The 15333-nt window shown below is 41.2% G+C and overlaps 1 long non-coding RNA gene across 2 annotated transcripts in view; it reads right to left on the reverse strand.

Moving 5' to 3' along the window:
• The window catches only part of LOC123285585 (uncharacterized), a 76966-nt gene that overhangs the window by 57420 nt on the left and 4213 nt on the right, over nucleotides 1-15333 (reverse strand). Inside the window, exon 1 of one of the 2 annotated variants that reach the window (XR_011503137.1) lies at nucleotides 5884-6022. The exons of the other annotated variant lie outside the window; for it this stretch is intronic. This is a non-coding gene — a long non-coding RNA (uncharacterized lncRNA). Of the gene's footprint in view, nucleotides 1-5883; nucleotides 6023-15333 lie in introns of those variants that run through there. 2 annotated transcript variants of the gene reach the window in all.

The raw sequence follows: 15333 nt of genomic DNA on the forward strand, positions 1-15333 counted from the left end.
AAAATCAATGGGGGACACACTGGAAATGTCATTCTACTAATTCATGTGCATGAGATAATTTTTAAAATGTGGTGTCACTCCTCGCACTTGCATTAAGGGCATCACTGCCAAAATGTGAGGTAAGTTGGTTCCATATCATATATTCCTACAAATGGCCAAGAAATCTTTAAGGTAAACTAATGCTTAAGCAAGTTATATTTGTCAGAAATTTGTAAAGGATAATCCTTGCTCCTCCAGTTTAACAAGAAGGAAGGAAGGAAGGAAGGAAGAGATGGAGGGAGGGAGAGAGGAAAAAATCTGTTTTGAACTAGTTAAAGAACATTTTGCACTCTCTTTAGATTATGGGTATTCGACTTTGTTTATTATTCTCAATGGTCTTATACTATACAGATGGCAAACTACAAAATTCTTACTGGTTGTTAAATAGACAATGTAAAATTGATAGTCTTATTCATTAAGGGATGGAACCTCTGAATAAATGATTTTGTTTGGCTCTTATTATCTTACGAGCTTCTTCTCTGAAAAAGGATGAATCATAAGTGTAATTCACCAAGAAATCTCTAGGAAAGTTTACAGTTTCAATAGCTTTTGAACCTAAAATCGTCAAAGATGTAAGTCACCTCAGCACTTCCTTCAAAAATTTTATCTTGGTTCAGAGGGACTCAAATTATCATATGAACGAATGCGTTGATCTATCATTTCAACTCTATCTTGGACATATTGATAAAACAATCAAATTTAACTTCTAATCATAGCAAATAAATAGGCACGATTTGGTAAGATCCTGCTACTATTTTTTTTTCTCCTAGAATAAGTAAATCAGGTTTACAACTGAAAACAATCTCAGGGACCTTTGACTCTGCCATTTTCATAGCACAAATTGTCCTGCCACTGCTGTTCTGTTCTTCCAGAACAGATGACGTGCCACTCAGAGCAGAGTCTACACTGCTGAATTTCTCATCATGTGGGGCAGAATTAAGAGCTTCTCTGACATCCTGAAAGCAGAGGGGCTTGGGCCAATTACACTGATGTGGGCTATCTTTTAAGGGTCTGTTTACCAGTCTGTCTCCCACATTAAACCGTGAGCAACGTGAGAGAGTCCCTCTTAAGCATCGTGGTGTTCTGTTTCCAGCATATGTCTCAATACTGACAAATTTTAATTAATTTTTTAATGGTGTTCATGGAATACTAAATGTTAGTTAAATCAATATATTCAGGAGTGGTGGGGCAGATACTGAGTGTGTAATTAAGTTATTCGGAGACTTTCTTCCTTCTTTCCAAATGCCAATAATCCAACAAAAGGACTTCCTCCTAGAATCCTTGGCCCTAAGTAATGTTGAAAAATAGGAAAGGAGATTACCTCAAATAAACCACTGCCACGAAGTCTAGCTGCATGAAGAAAGCAAAGAGGAACTTAACAGGCTTGGAAATTTTATTTAAATTCTTTTCCCTAAAAAAAAAAAGCAGAATTGCTACTACATGACAAACCTCACCATGCAGTCAGCGCTCAAATTCCTACTCACATTTGCAATCCAAATTCAGTTTTTGGACCACAGCCCTCTGCCTCTCCTCTCTCCTAGCCTCTTTCCCGTCAACTTTCCTAGATGGAGCAAGACTTCTGGTTTGAAGTTTCCTATGGAAGGAGCTAAGTCCAGTGAGCTGGGAACATTGAAAGAAGCAAAGAAGGAAAGGTGGGGGCAAAAACCTGACAGAGCCTACCACGCAAAACAGGAATGAAAACCAGGAAGTGCATTAACTAATCCTAGACGTCTTGTCGCCCGAAACTTGTGCTCCAGGCGAGTTTCCGTGTATTTCATACGCACGAAGTACATCCTGCTATAAGACACGAATTAAGATTGACAAAGAGAATAGGAATTTAATAAGGAAGTAATTGTCCATAAGATATGTCACTGGAAACAGGGAGACCTCTATTCAGAAGCTGTTGGAGTAATCTAAGCTGGAGTGATACCCGTCTAGACTTGACTCTAGAATGGTGGTTATTGAACGCCATAGTGCATTAGAATCACCTGGAGAGCTTGTTAAAACACAGTTAAAGTACAGGTCATAATTCAGAAGGTCTGGGGTAGGACGAAGAGTTTGCATTTCTAACAGGCTTCCAGGTGGTGTGATGCTGTGGGTCCATGGACCACGCCGAGGAGTCCTGTTCTGGACTACTGAGGCAAAAACAACAAAACCAAAAACTATTTTCACTTAGAATCAAAGAGATACAACAAAGCCTAGTTGTAAGGAATGAGATACCAAAATGTCTAGCATAATGGTGGCGTCGTTGACTTGCATGGAAATTGAAAAAAGCTGGTTAGAAAAGTGAGAGATGAATTTTGTTTTTATAAATGCTGGATTGGAGATGACATCAGGATGCCTGTGGGAACATGACCTGTAAGAGAGCAGGACATAGATGCCTGTCACAGGCATATCGTTAGAACGCATATTTAAAGGTAAAGATTTGCAGGTCTCATTAATACATAGCTAAACCCCAGAGAGGATAAAGACTCTGAGTTATGGGAAGAAAACCAGAAGGCCATGCACAGAACCTCAAAGAATTTCAATTTCATGGGTTAGGAGAGTGAAAGACAGCAAAGAAGAGGGAAGAAGGCAGCTTAAAATGATTTTGATGGAAGAAGGGGAGCCAGGAGGTGAGCGAGTGTCAGGCATTTAAAGAAGGGAGAGTTTCATTTATCATAAGTGGTCCGTACTGAATGCTTCAAAGAGAATGAGGAGGATGAAAACCAGAGAGATGCTCCAGGGTTTGGCTCGATAGTCACTGACAAACTTCAGAAAGCATTGTGTCAGTAGCATGGAGCACAAGCCAAACTGCAAGTGGTTAAGAACAAAATGGGAAAAGAAAAAATGAGGCGGATAGCATGATTAAAACAGGAGAATTGTACTGAACTTAAACTTTGTTTACGGAACTAGGATTCAATGACATCTATGATGTTGTCAACTTCCTTTTTTTCTTTTTCTTTTTCAATTTCCCAAAAGCCATATATAGGTTGTGGTAGGCTAGAAAAAGCTCCCTCAAAGAATATCCATATCCTGCTCCCTGAAACCTGTGAATGTTACCTTACATGGCAAGAAAGACGCTTTACAGACGTGATTAATTTAAGGATCCCAGGATGGGAGAGGGGCCTGGATTATCCAGGTGTCTCCTCAGTGCAATCACAGGTATTCTGATAAAAATTAGGCAGAAGGCAAGTTCACACACCGGGAACAAGAAAGCCATGCGACAGCTGGAGTAAGATGCTGCGCCGCTGGCTTTGAGAATGGAGGAAGAGGCCACACAACAAGGATTGCCAGGAATGCTGCAATCCTTGAAGCTGGAAAAGACACGGGAAGACATTCTTCCCTAGAGCCTTGGGAGGAGTGTGGCCGGCGACATCTTGATTTCACAGAAACTGCTTGGGGGCTTCTGAGCCTCCAGGAACGTAAGAGAATAAATCTGTGCTGCTTTAAGGTATCAAGGTTGTGGAGCTTTTTACAGCAGCCCTGGGAAACAATACACAGCTCAGTACGCACTCTTATCATGGCAAAAAATTTAGTCTAAGTCATCTACTCTTAGACAAAAAAACACCCTGATGATAAGCTATTTCTCCATTGAGGGTCATGAGCTGCCTCTTCTCATATACAATTTGGTAAGACAGAGATTTACTGTATTATAAGATCTTAGAGGACATCACTATTTAAATAATTTGAAAAATTAAACAGAAGATATGAATTTTATCCTCTAAAATGTTGGCTTTTTAAGATATGGTTTGGCCAATTAGCCAAAATGGGTTGCCCAACTAGCAACTAAATTAGACCACGTACCAGAAAGTACAGTCATCAGCATTTCACAACACAGATGCTAAGATAAAAATCTCAGTTTCCCAGTAATCGTAAAAAAAAATCAATGAAAAAATTCTAACAGGAAAAAATGAAATTTAAGCATAGCAAGGAAATTCCAGAAAATCAGTATTATATGGAAAATGGGGAGCTTTGCTTAAAAAGATACTTTCTATCCAATATTATTCTTTTAAAAATGACTTACAGCAACTCAACAAAGAAAAAACAACCCAGTTAAAAAATAAGCAAAGGACTTGAATAGACATTTCTCCCAAGATATACTAATGGCCAATGCCACTAATTGGCCACTAATCATTAGAGAAATGCAAGTCAAAGCCATAATGAAATACCACTTCACACCCCTCAGGATGACTATTATCAAAATAACCAGAAATAAGTGTTGGCAAAGATGTGAGGAAATTGGAACCTTTTTTTGTGCATTGCTGGTGGGAAGCTGAAAGGATGCAGCTACTATGGAAAACAGTATGGCAATTCCTCAGAAAATTAAACACAGAATTACCATATGCTCTATCAGTTCCACTTCTGAGTATACAACCAAAAGAATTGAAAGCAGGATGTCTTAGTCAGCTCAGGCTGCCATAACAAAATACCATAGACTGTGTGGCTTAAACAGTGGAAGTCTATCTTATCACAGTTCTGGAGCCCCGTCCCTGATCAAAGTCCAGCAGGGTTTGGTATCTGGTGAGAATCTCCTCCTGGCTTGCAGACAGCCACCTGCGTGCTGTGTCCTCACATGGTTGGGTCAGGGCTCTCTTCCTCTTTTTATAAAGTCACAATCTTATCAGATCAGGGCCCCGCCTTTATGACCCCATTTAACCTTAATTATCTCCTAAAGACCTATCTCCAAATACAATCGTATTGTGGGTTAGGGCTTCAACATATGGATTTGGAGGGGACATAGTTCAGTCCATAGCACAAGGACTCAATCAGATTTTTGTACACCCATGTTCATAGTGCGTTATTCACAAAGCCAAATGTCTGTGGACAGATGAATGGATAAACCAATACATTCAATGGAAAATTATTCAGCCTGAAAAAGGAATGAAATTCTCATACATGCTACTGATACCAACCCTGATATCAGTTTCCTACATTAAACTCAGCATATATTGGGCTAAAACCAAAACTCTCTTTCCCTGCTTACTCCCTGGCTTCCTGGCTTCAGAATCCACTATCCTCCATGGAGATGGACACCACCAAGGACAAGCACCTGTATTCATTATCTCCTCCCGGCAAAGAGACACAGGCTGGTGGGGAAGCTGCTGACCAGCAAGGTCACGGGCTCCTTCCTCTCTGCAAGTAGTCTCAAGACCAAAGACAGGCTGGTGGGAAAGCTCCGACCAGCAAGGCCAGATGCTCCCCCTCCCCTCCCTAAAACCCCAAATAAAAACCCCTCCTTTTAGCTTTTTGGGGAGTTTGGGATTTCAGCGTTAGCTGCCCTTTCTCCTTGCTCAGTGCTGTGCAATAATAAAATTCCTACTTTCTTCCATTACACCCAGTGTCAGAGATTGGCTTGCTGTGCAACGGGTGAGCGAACTTACCTCAGGTTCGATATCACTACAACATGCATAAACCTTGAAGACATTATGCTAAGTGACATAAGTTGGGCACAAAAGGACAAATATTGTATGAGTCCACTTATACGAGGTACATAGAGCAGTCAAATTCATAGAGACAGAGAGTAGAATCATGGTTACCAGGGACTGAGGAGAGGGAGATTGGGCAGTTATTGCTTAATGGGTACAGAGTTTCAGTTTAGGATGATGAAAAGGTTCTGGAGATGGATGCTGGTGATGGTTGCACAGCAACATGAATGCACTTAATGTTACTGAATCCTACACTTAAGATGGTTGGAATGGTAATTTTATGTTATATACGTTTCACCACAATAAAAACAAATGGCTTACAGTAATGTTAGATTTTGCACTGATCCACCAGGCATCCCTAATGTTGTCCTGTCAAGGAGAATCTCAGATACCATGGAACATATAACAAAATGGCTCCACAAATACAAAAACTTACCCAATTTATTGATGAGTGAGTGATGAGTTCTTACTTGATTAGAATTCTCCTGTCTTCCAAATGACCCTACAGCTCTTTTAGGGGCTGGATCTAGACCTTGTCTAAAGGGATCCAGGTCACAGCCAAGGTTCCCCAATGCCAGTATACATGATGATTCTCATCCTGGTCAGACTCTTCATTCTTTCTCTGGAAATTGGTAGAAAGGCACAGTATCTATGAAGGTATAACACTGTGTAACACTTTGGGATGACTCAATTTCTTGTTATAAATCTGTTATCTAATATAATCTTTTTATATTTTTAGTCTGTATTTGCTCATGGCTTACTGCACATTGTGCAGTGCAATTCTCATCTATCTTCTCTTTACTTCCTTCAAGAGGCATTTCATAGAGTCTATTCAGTCATTCATTGATTTATTCTGGCAATTTATTCTATTTACACACTCACCCTGTGACCAAGGCCTAACTGAACCACATAGCACATCAGGCTTGGAGCCAGATGGAAGGCAAGAGAAAAACTATTCCTCTACTCCCAACACTTCTGACACCAAATGTGTGAGTTTTCCACAGCAAGCAATTCTCCAATTCTCTGTGGACACCAAATACAGTTTATTTCAATTCTGACACAAACTACCCAGTTAGCTCAGACCCCACAGGTTACAGGCTCAGTCCCACAAGACCGCCTCCACTTCAGACCTCAATCACAAGTCTGCCCCACCCCTACTTCTGACCGACTGACTACAAATCAGGGGTTCCCACAACCCCTTCCGTGTGTTCAATAATTGCTAGAATAGTTCACAGTACTCAGGAAAACACTTTACTTACTACTATCAGTTTATTATACAGGACATAACTCAGGAACAGCCAGAGAGAAGAGAGGCATAGGGCAAGGTATGGGGGTGAGCAGTACAGAGCTTCCATGGCCTCTCCAGGCATACCATCCTCCCAGCAACTCAATATATTCACTCAGAAGCTGTCCCTTTGTTTAGGGTTTTTCTGGAGGTTCCGTTGCATAGGCATGATTGATTAAATCACTGGCTATTGGTTATTAGCTTGATCCCCAGACCCTCTCCCCTTTCCCGAGGTCAGGGCGTGGGGCTGAAAGTTACAACCCTCTGATCACATGGCTGGTTCCTCTGGCAGCCAGCCGCCAACCTGGAAGAGTCACTTCATTAGCATGAAGTAAGGTATGGTGAAAGGCTTATTATGAATAACAAGAAGTGGTCCTCTCACCCCCACCACTCAGGAAGGAAGAGTCTTAGAAGATCCGTACTAGGAACCAGGGACAAAGACCAAATATATATTTCCTATTATATCTTAACATCACAGGAGGCAACAGAATCCAGACATCAGCTCTCTTGTCATTTACTCCTGGGACTAAACCAATATTTCTCACACTAGAGTTCTTCCTGTTGAGCAAGGTTTTGCGTGTCTCTGACAGTGAAAGCACTTGGTGAGTGCCTGTCCTCTTCATGTCTGAGTAAAGTGGAAACAATGATTCTCCCTAGGGTTTTGATCATTAGATGGGAGAAAATATGGCATACAATTAGAATATAAAGGCATTACGTAAGTGATCTATGTGTATGTATAAGGTATTTAATTGGACATTTTCTGTGTGCAAAATATAATCTCCCAGTACCCTGTGGAAACTAATAAACAGAAACCTCATTAAAATGCAGTCAGGAGGCGGAAAGGGGGAGCTTTCATGCCCTACACTGAGAGCAGAGCCCAGAAGGGAGAAGGAAGACATCCTCTTCTTCACGGGCAAGAAGCTCAGCCGACGAGAGACTGTCACAACTCAGCCAGTGAAAAGCCACTATACCTCCAACCCTTTGTTTGCAACAGCCCTCCCAACCTCCTCTCCCCTCCATAAAAGTCTCTTCTCCCTTGCTGCGGGGGGCTTGCACTCGGCTTGCCATGGCTGCAGACCCTGAACTGCAATTCTTTGCTGAATTGCCCATTTTGTTACTGCACAAATTTGGGGTTCTCTTGTCCAATGCACATAAAGAGCTAAGTATTGCGGCATCAGCTTTTGGAAAAGAAAACACGTTATTGTGAGGCCAATCTGCAAGGAGACAGGAGGCAGAAAGCTCTCAGATATGTCTCCTCGATTTAGGATTTGGGGCAAAATTTAAGAGGTTAGGGAGAACGGGCTGGTACGTGGAAATGCTGGGAGGGCAGGTTTCAACTGGCAGGCTTTAAACATTTATGTCAGGTTTTAAATATTTATGGTAAGGTGTGGAAGAGGCTTTAACACAGGATTTTCCTGGACAACAGACCCCTCCCTTCCGATAAGGTCCTGACTTTCAAGTTCCAGCGGGGTCTTGGTCTTTTGGTTCCGTAGGGAGGAGAATCTTTGGTTCCACGGTCATTTCAAGTCAAGATTTTCTCCTCTGTGCATGGTCTGGCTATGAGACTCACAAATTTTTGGCTTGCCCTTGAAGAACCTTCTGTTGATAAGATGGGGTCAGTTTGAACCGATCCTAGAAGGTCCGTGGTTACAATTTTTGCTGGAGAAATAATTGGCTGTCTATTGTTTAGGTACAGGTAACCTGATGTGAAACTTTTATCCCAATTTTACTGACAAAGAAACTGAGGCTTGGAGAGGTTAAATAAATTATCTTAAGTCACACAGACCGATTTTATCCCAAATCTGTGGAATTCCATGTTCCCTCTATCACACCATCCTTTACACAAGAGCTAACAACCTGAGAAAGATAACACTGTTGACAATATCTGACATGTATTAAAACAAAAATGTTTTAAATATGTTAATATTATTTAAATAGGATAGTGAATTGATATGCCTTCTGCAAAGGATATTTTAGGAACACACAGCTAGACTCAGAGTTTTGTGCATTCTCTTTACCTAAATGTCCATTAATCAATTCCAATTGCTGGAACCTAAGGAAATAATCAAAGATGTTTGCGAGGATTTAGGCAAAAAAAATCTTCACCAGACTTGTGAATAATTGTGAAAGATTGGAATGGCATCCACAATACCTATATAGGAAATCAATTAAATTACAGAATCTAATAGAATGTGATGCCATGATAAAAGTCTTATAGAAGTATATTTGACATGTATGGAGAGATATATATCCATACATAAAAATAGTATGTACAGAGTGGACCTCTGTGCACACAGAGAAAGTAATCTAGAAACATTTATCCCAAAAGCGAACAGTTATCTCTAGGGCAGATGGGATTATGGGTGATCATTTTCTCTTTTGCTTATGTGTATTTTCTAATTTTTCTAAAATAAATATATACTACTTGTCTACTAAAAACATGATTAAAAATGTTGTTCTAGGGCCAGCCCTGCTGGCCTAGTGGTTAAAGTTTGGCACTATCCGCATCAGCAGCCCACGTTCGGTTCCCAGGCGCCAAACCGCACCACTTGTCCATAGTGGCCATGCTGTGGTGGTGGCTCACATTAAAAAAAAAAAGAGGAAGATTGGCAATAGATGTTATCTCAGGGTGAATCTTCCTCAGCAAAAAAAGAAAGAAGAAGAAGAAGAAAAGAAATAAATGTTTTCCTAAGAGGATGACTAATAAGATACTGAATAAAGGAAAAACTGGGGAAATTATCATTCTGAGGAAATAACTAATGCAATTGGAAATATGGGAAATTTCTATGATTAATGAAACTCTAAAATGGAAATTATGAAAGGGAATTCACAAGCAAAGATCAACAGGGTACGATTTGAGAGAAAGCTCAGAGATCCAAACGGGATAAATTCACAAGAAGGCAATAGCCACTCACTCTTCGCTGAGCTCCCTTTGACATCACACACAACCAAGACAACGTCCTACCAAGAGCTCGATGGCAAAGTGGTGTGGTAGAAATCGGTATTTCCCAGGTACGTCCTGTGGAGAACACAAGTCCTACGAGAGGAACGAGAGTGACGTTATCAGTCTATAGTCAAATAAGGTGGAGAAGCACTTGGCTTTAAAAAGTTAAACCAATTTCTTTAGGGCAGGACTTCTCAACCCTCTGGTATGCTGTACGCATTTTCAGTCACCAAAAGACGGATCTGGCATGTGTGCTGCGTTCACCAAGTAAATGGAATTACATATCATTGTTTTTGTGGCTTCTTTCTCAGGAATAGTATTCTGGAAAACACTTTGAAAACCCAGATTTAAGAAATAGGTAAAAGGAGCTACATCAGGAAGCAGAAGACTCACCAGGAGGAAGATGAAGAAGGAGACATGAATTTTAATAGAGGGATTTTCAAAAAATGTCAGGCAAAGACTAATAGAGGGAATGAGGAGTCCGTGGCTGATAAAGAGAAAAAGAAAGATCCAGTGCAGGCTAAAACCGTCCGATTTTGATGTGGTCCAGATAAGATGATACTGAATTACTCCAGAGTTTCAAAGTTGGATCCCTAACTGTTCCTGAATGGCCCTTTCTTTCTCTTTTCTCTAGGCTATCTTTACTCAAATACCTAATTCAAAGTAATGAGACAAATATTCTCTTGTGTAACAGGATATGAAAATAGGACTCCTGTGTCTGTTTAGGCTGAGACCTCGGGGAGATAGGCACCTGCTACTGTCACAGCCCAGCTGTGGGCTCAGCTGTGCAGGGCTTCTGAAAGAGGCTGCTGAGCCAGTTTTGCAACCCTTGGCTTACCCAACACCTCCAGCCTTTTAGAAGAATAGGAAGCTAAATGGAGAGAAAACTCTAGAGAGAACTGATGGTGGATTAGGAGCCTAGGGAAGTGGGTCCTTAACTCTCCTCAAACCTCCTGCGAGGGTCTTCAAGAAGATCACCTGGTGGGCTTGATATGTATCCCTTGGGTTTGGGGACACACAGTAGAGTTCCCAGATAAGTGTCAGTCACCAGGCTGAAAGGGAGAGGCTGCGGCTGGAGCCCCTGCTCTAAAGAAAGAGCGGGCACGACAGCTGCATTTAAACAGGCTGTGTCTTCATCAGCTCGGGCTGCTATAACAAATGCCACAAACTGGTGGCTTAGACAACAGACACTGACGTCTCACAGTTCTGGAGGCTGGGAGGCCCAAGGTCAAGACGATGGCATGGTCAAGTTCCAGTAGATCCCTCCTCTTGGCTTGTAGGTGGTGCCTTCTCACTATGTCCTCACGTGGCGGAGAGAGGAAAAGGAAGGAAGCTCTCCAGTGTCCCTTCTTATAAAGGCACTGATCCCATCACGGGAGTTCAACCTCATGACCTCATCTAAACCTAGTCACCTCCAAAGGCCGCACCTCCTGATACCATCACACTGGGGACTAAGGTTTCAACATGTGAATTTGGGGGGTGGGGACTTATTCGGTCCACAACAGTCTGCAATCCCAGCGTAGCACTTATCCTGGGCTAGAGATGGTCAGGTGTTAGAACTCACCCAAGAGGGCTGCCTGGAGGGGTGAGGACCCCAGCCCAAAAAGGCTAAAGTTGTCCTGAGAGACTTGAAAGATGGAAGGGGGAATGTTAAGTACCCGGCTGGAGAAAATGTATTCGTTACTGAACAACAGATGAGATGTTGTTAGTGTTCAGCGGGGAAGCCCCAAGCCCCCATGAGAGGCTTGAAGAAGCCAAGGTCTTCATAAATTGGGGCCAGGCAAGTAACACCTTTCCTGCTCCTTGCCCTGTTCTCCAGTCTCCATATTTCAAAGTTGGAGGGATAAGGAGCCTCGGCTAAAAAGAGGGGAGAGGAAAAGAAGCCGCAGGGTGAAGAGGGAAAAACCAACAGTCCAGCCAGATCCACCGCTCCAACTGAAGGCCGGAGCTGACACAGAGGAGGAATTTTAACCTAGTTTTCACTATTTCACGATTCTCAATACTGTGTTCACTGAAATGAGACTCTTTGAGTAAGAGTAGACTTCATGTCTGAGCCAGAGATTTGAGCCAAAGGTAAAGGGAAAACTATCCTCACAGAATGCATTTAAATAAGGGATGGCACATGAATAAAAGTACTCTTGATTACACCTTAAATGTGTTGCTCCTTCAACATACAGGTTAAGCTTATAACTCTTGAGAAGGATTAAACTGGAAATTCATTTTTATTCCTCACTTTTCTTTTTAAGACTGACTGCCTCTGCTCCCTTATACCCATTTACTCCTTATACCTTGAAACTCATTTTCTATACAAATTGCCAATATTAGTAATTGCTGGGTTCTGTCAAATAATTTTTTTAAATTCCATTATAATGCAAACTATTTCAGAAAAATAAAATCCAGCCCTATGTTAGAAGATTGATCCATGATGACATAGCTTTATGCCAAAAATGCAAGGATGGTTTCATATCAGGCATTATTAATATAATTCATCACATATGTTGGAAAAACTATATGATCATTATAAAATTCATAAAACCGTTACAGATTTTAACAATTCTTAAAAATTAAGAAAACAAATACCTTCTTCTGATAAAGATCTTCTCAGACTTTCCATGCCAACATCTTATTTAATCATTAAACACTAAAGACATTTTTTTCAAAGTCAGAAACAACACAATTTTGGAACAATAAAAGATCAAAGATATAGAGGAGAAAGCCTAGAAGAAAGATTCAAATATAAACAAAGAAATAGGCCAGTGTCATTTCAAATCAATGGAAAATTGATAAAGATGTCAGTAAATGACAGTGGAACATTGGCCAACTTTTCAGGAAGAAAATAGAAGACTACTTCAAATACTTTTCATATGAATTTAAGATATAGATGAAAAAAATGATCAGAAGTACCACTGGAAATCATAGGTCAATACTATCTTGGGGCAGAAGAAGCTCAGGTATAATAAAAAGGTAAAAATCACATACATAAAGAAAGACATATTTGACCACAGAAATTTTTCTATACAACAGAAGTTACGACAAACAAATGCCCACTAGGAGGCATTCCCATGAATGAGGTTCAGGGACGAGGAAACCAGACCTATTCTCTATCACCAGGTAGAATCCAACCATTTCAGAATCCACCACTCAAAGTGAAGGACTGAACATTCATTAGAATTCTGCAGGTGGACCCAGCCAGATGTGTTGTTACTTTGACTCCCCGCCCCCACCTATGATAAGGGCCTAGTGTCTGGGTTATACAAGCTTTAGATGCTGCGATAAAGAGATGCCAACACAACACTCATTAATTCCAAGACAACCAGGTAAACATAACCACATCTCGTGGTGTAGCTGGGATAGGGCCAAGATTCTCTACCCTAGCTGCCCATTGAAATCACCTGGAGGGATTTGGGTTTTTTGCTGAGAAAGATTCACTCTAAGCTAACATCTGTTGCCAGTCTTCCTCTCTCTCTTTCCTACCCCCTCTCCACTCCTGCCCACAAAGCCCCAGGACATAGTTGTATATTCTAGTTGTAAGTCCTTCTGGCTCTTCTATGTGAGCCACCACCACAGCATGGCTACTGACAGATGAGCAGTGTGATTCCACACCTGGGAACCGAACCCAGGCCACCAAAGCTGAGTGAGCTGAACTTCAACCACTAGATCCTCAGGGCTCACTCTGGAGGGATTTTTAAAACATACTGATACAGGAAGAGCAGCACCTGCCCCAGAGGTCCTAACTCAATTCACCTGAAGGGAAGCCCAGGCCCTCTTTGTTTTTTCAGTTTCCCGGTTAGACAGATTCATCATAAAACAAAGGGGATGTGACATGACTCAGCAACAAATCTGTGTCATAGAAAGACTTTTAAAAAATAATGGCGATTTGCTTTCTCATCAAAGATAAGTCTTCTAACCTGAACAGTCCTACTCAATAATTCTGAAAGCAAAGAAACGCCTTCATTCAGGACGGATGTAGTTTCTGGTTAGTACTTACTTCAAAAGCTACAACTTTTTGTCCTCCTGCACACTGAAAACCTCTTATACTTCAACATCTTTGCCTCCCCATAACTTCATGCTTAATCTTTATAGTTGTAAATCCACTGTTCTTTTTAATGAAAGAGTGCAATGCAGTGACTAATTAGCTAAAGAAACTGCATGTTTGTGTTTCGAAGACAGGAGTGAAGGATTTACAAGATCAGACAAGACACATGGTACACGACACACATTCATGTTGGCACGACAAGAGCTCTTGAATTGTTTTTCCAAGTCAATATGTTTGCCAGGCAAAAAAAAACAAAAATCAAAAACATCTTGCCAGGGAGGCAGGAAGATTTCAGCATGAATTCCTAGACATTTCATATTTAAACACAAAACCATCTTCATGCTAAGTCTATAAACCCTACTCGAGCTCTCTCTGAAGAAAAAACTTCCTTCAATTTCACTGTTGTCTCTAACAATGTAGGACAGTGACCCCGCATTGCCACTGAGAGCCTAACAGCAAATGCCGTGGGCTGGGTTCACATCCTATAGCGTTTCACTCAATTTCTTAATTTTTACAAAATTACTTGACCCTTTGGTATGTTTATCCTACTTAAACTAGATAGTTGGAACCAGCTTCTTAAGGGTCAGGAATGTTCCTTTGTATCATTATCCATAGCAGCTGGTACCAATTAGCACTCAAATAACAACTGAGTAATAGCTGTTTAAAATCTCCTTTACCCTAAAGCAAGAGCTCACACACGTGAATCCAAGTACACTGTCCTTGAGTAAACAAAGTGTCTCCAAACTCTATTTCTCAGAAGGAGCCGTCCTGTTAAGATACCCAGTTATAGGCGGAAAGGGAATAGGCAGCTGGAAGTGGTAAAAAGACAGCTTATTGGCTCTGGGCGCCTCAGAAGAAAGCCCCCTTGGTTTCTCCATTCTCCAGCATTCTCCATTGCCATGGGGAGCTTCAAAGGGCATCAGGAGCGGGAGAGACCACCAAGAGAAGCCCAAGGCCCAGAAGGAGAATATGTTGGGACGACTGTGCCTGTCATATTGATTGTGGTCAAATGGGCACCCCTTTGGAGGAAACCCAGAAATATTAGGGGAAAGGGTCCCTTTGCAAGGATATGGAAAGTGCTACCTAGGCAATTAAACGCAAAAACAGGAACTGTGGCTTACTGGCATCCTTGTGACCCTGTTTGTATCCTCAGGCTGGTGAAATGTGGTCATACTGAGTTTTTACCATGAGAGTTGCCACCATGTTACTATGAGAATGCCAGAGATGTGCCACGTGTGCTTTCTCCTGATGCTTCCAAGCCCTAAATCTATTTTTATTATGCCTCCAAGCTTCCCAAACCCGTTCTCCAACAGCACAAACGATGCCTGGTAAGGGTTGGGTTTACAAAGTCCAGATTCAAGCCTTAGATTGTGTGACATATTCAAAATCCATGTGCTTTCCTCTACCCCAAGCTGACATAGGTCAGACATGCAAATAATTGAAATATAAAGTAGATTGTCCTTTTGTGCTATTTACTACTGTTAAGGAAAAAGTATCCAAAAAGGAAGTCTGCATATTCTTTTTGTTTGTTTCATAAATTTTTTTTAATTGAGGTAACATTGGTTTATAACATTATATAAATTTCAGGTGTACATCATTATATTTTGATTTCTGTGTAGAC

The sequence above is a fragment of the Equus asinus genome, chromosome 5 (genome assembly GCF_041296235.1).
Source record: "Equus asinus isolate D_3611 breed Donkey chromosome 5, EquAss-T2T_v2, whole genome shotgun sequence".
In the NCBI taxonomy this organism is placed as follows: Eukaryota; Metazoa; Chordata; class Mammalia; order Perissodactyla; family Equidae; genus Equus; species Equus asinus.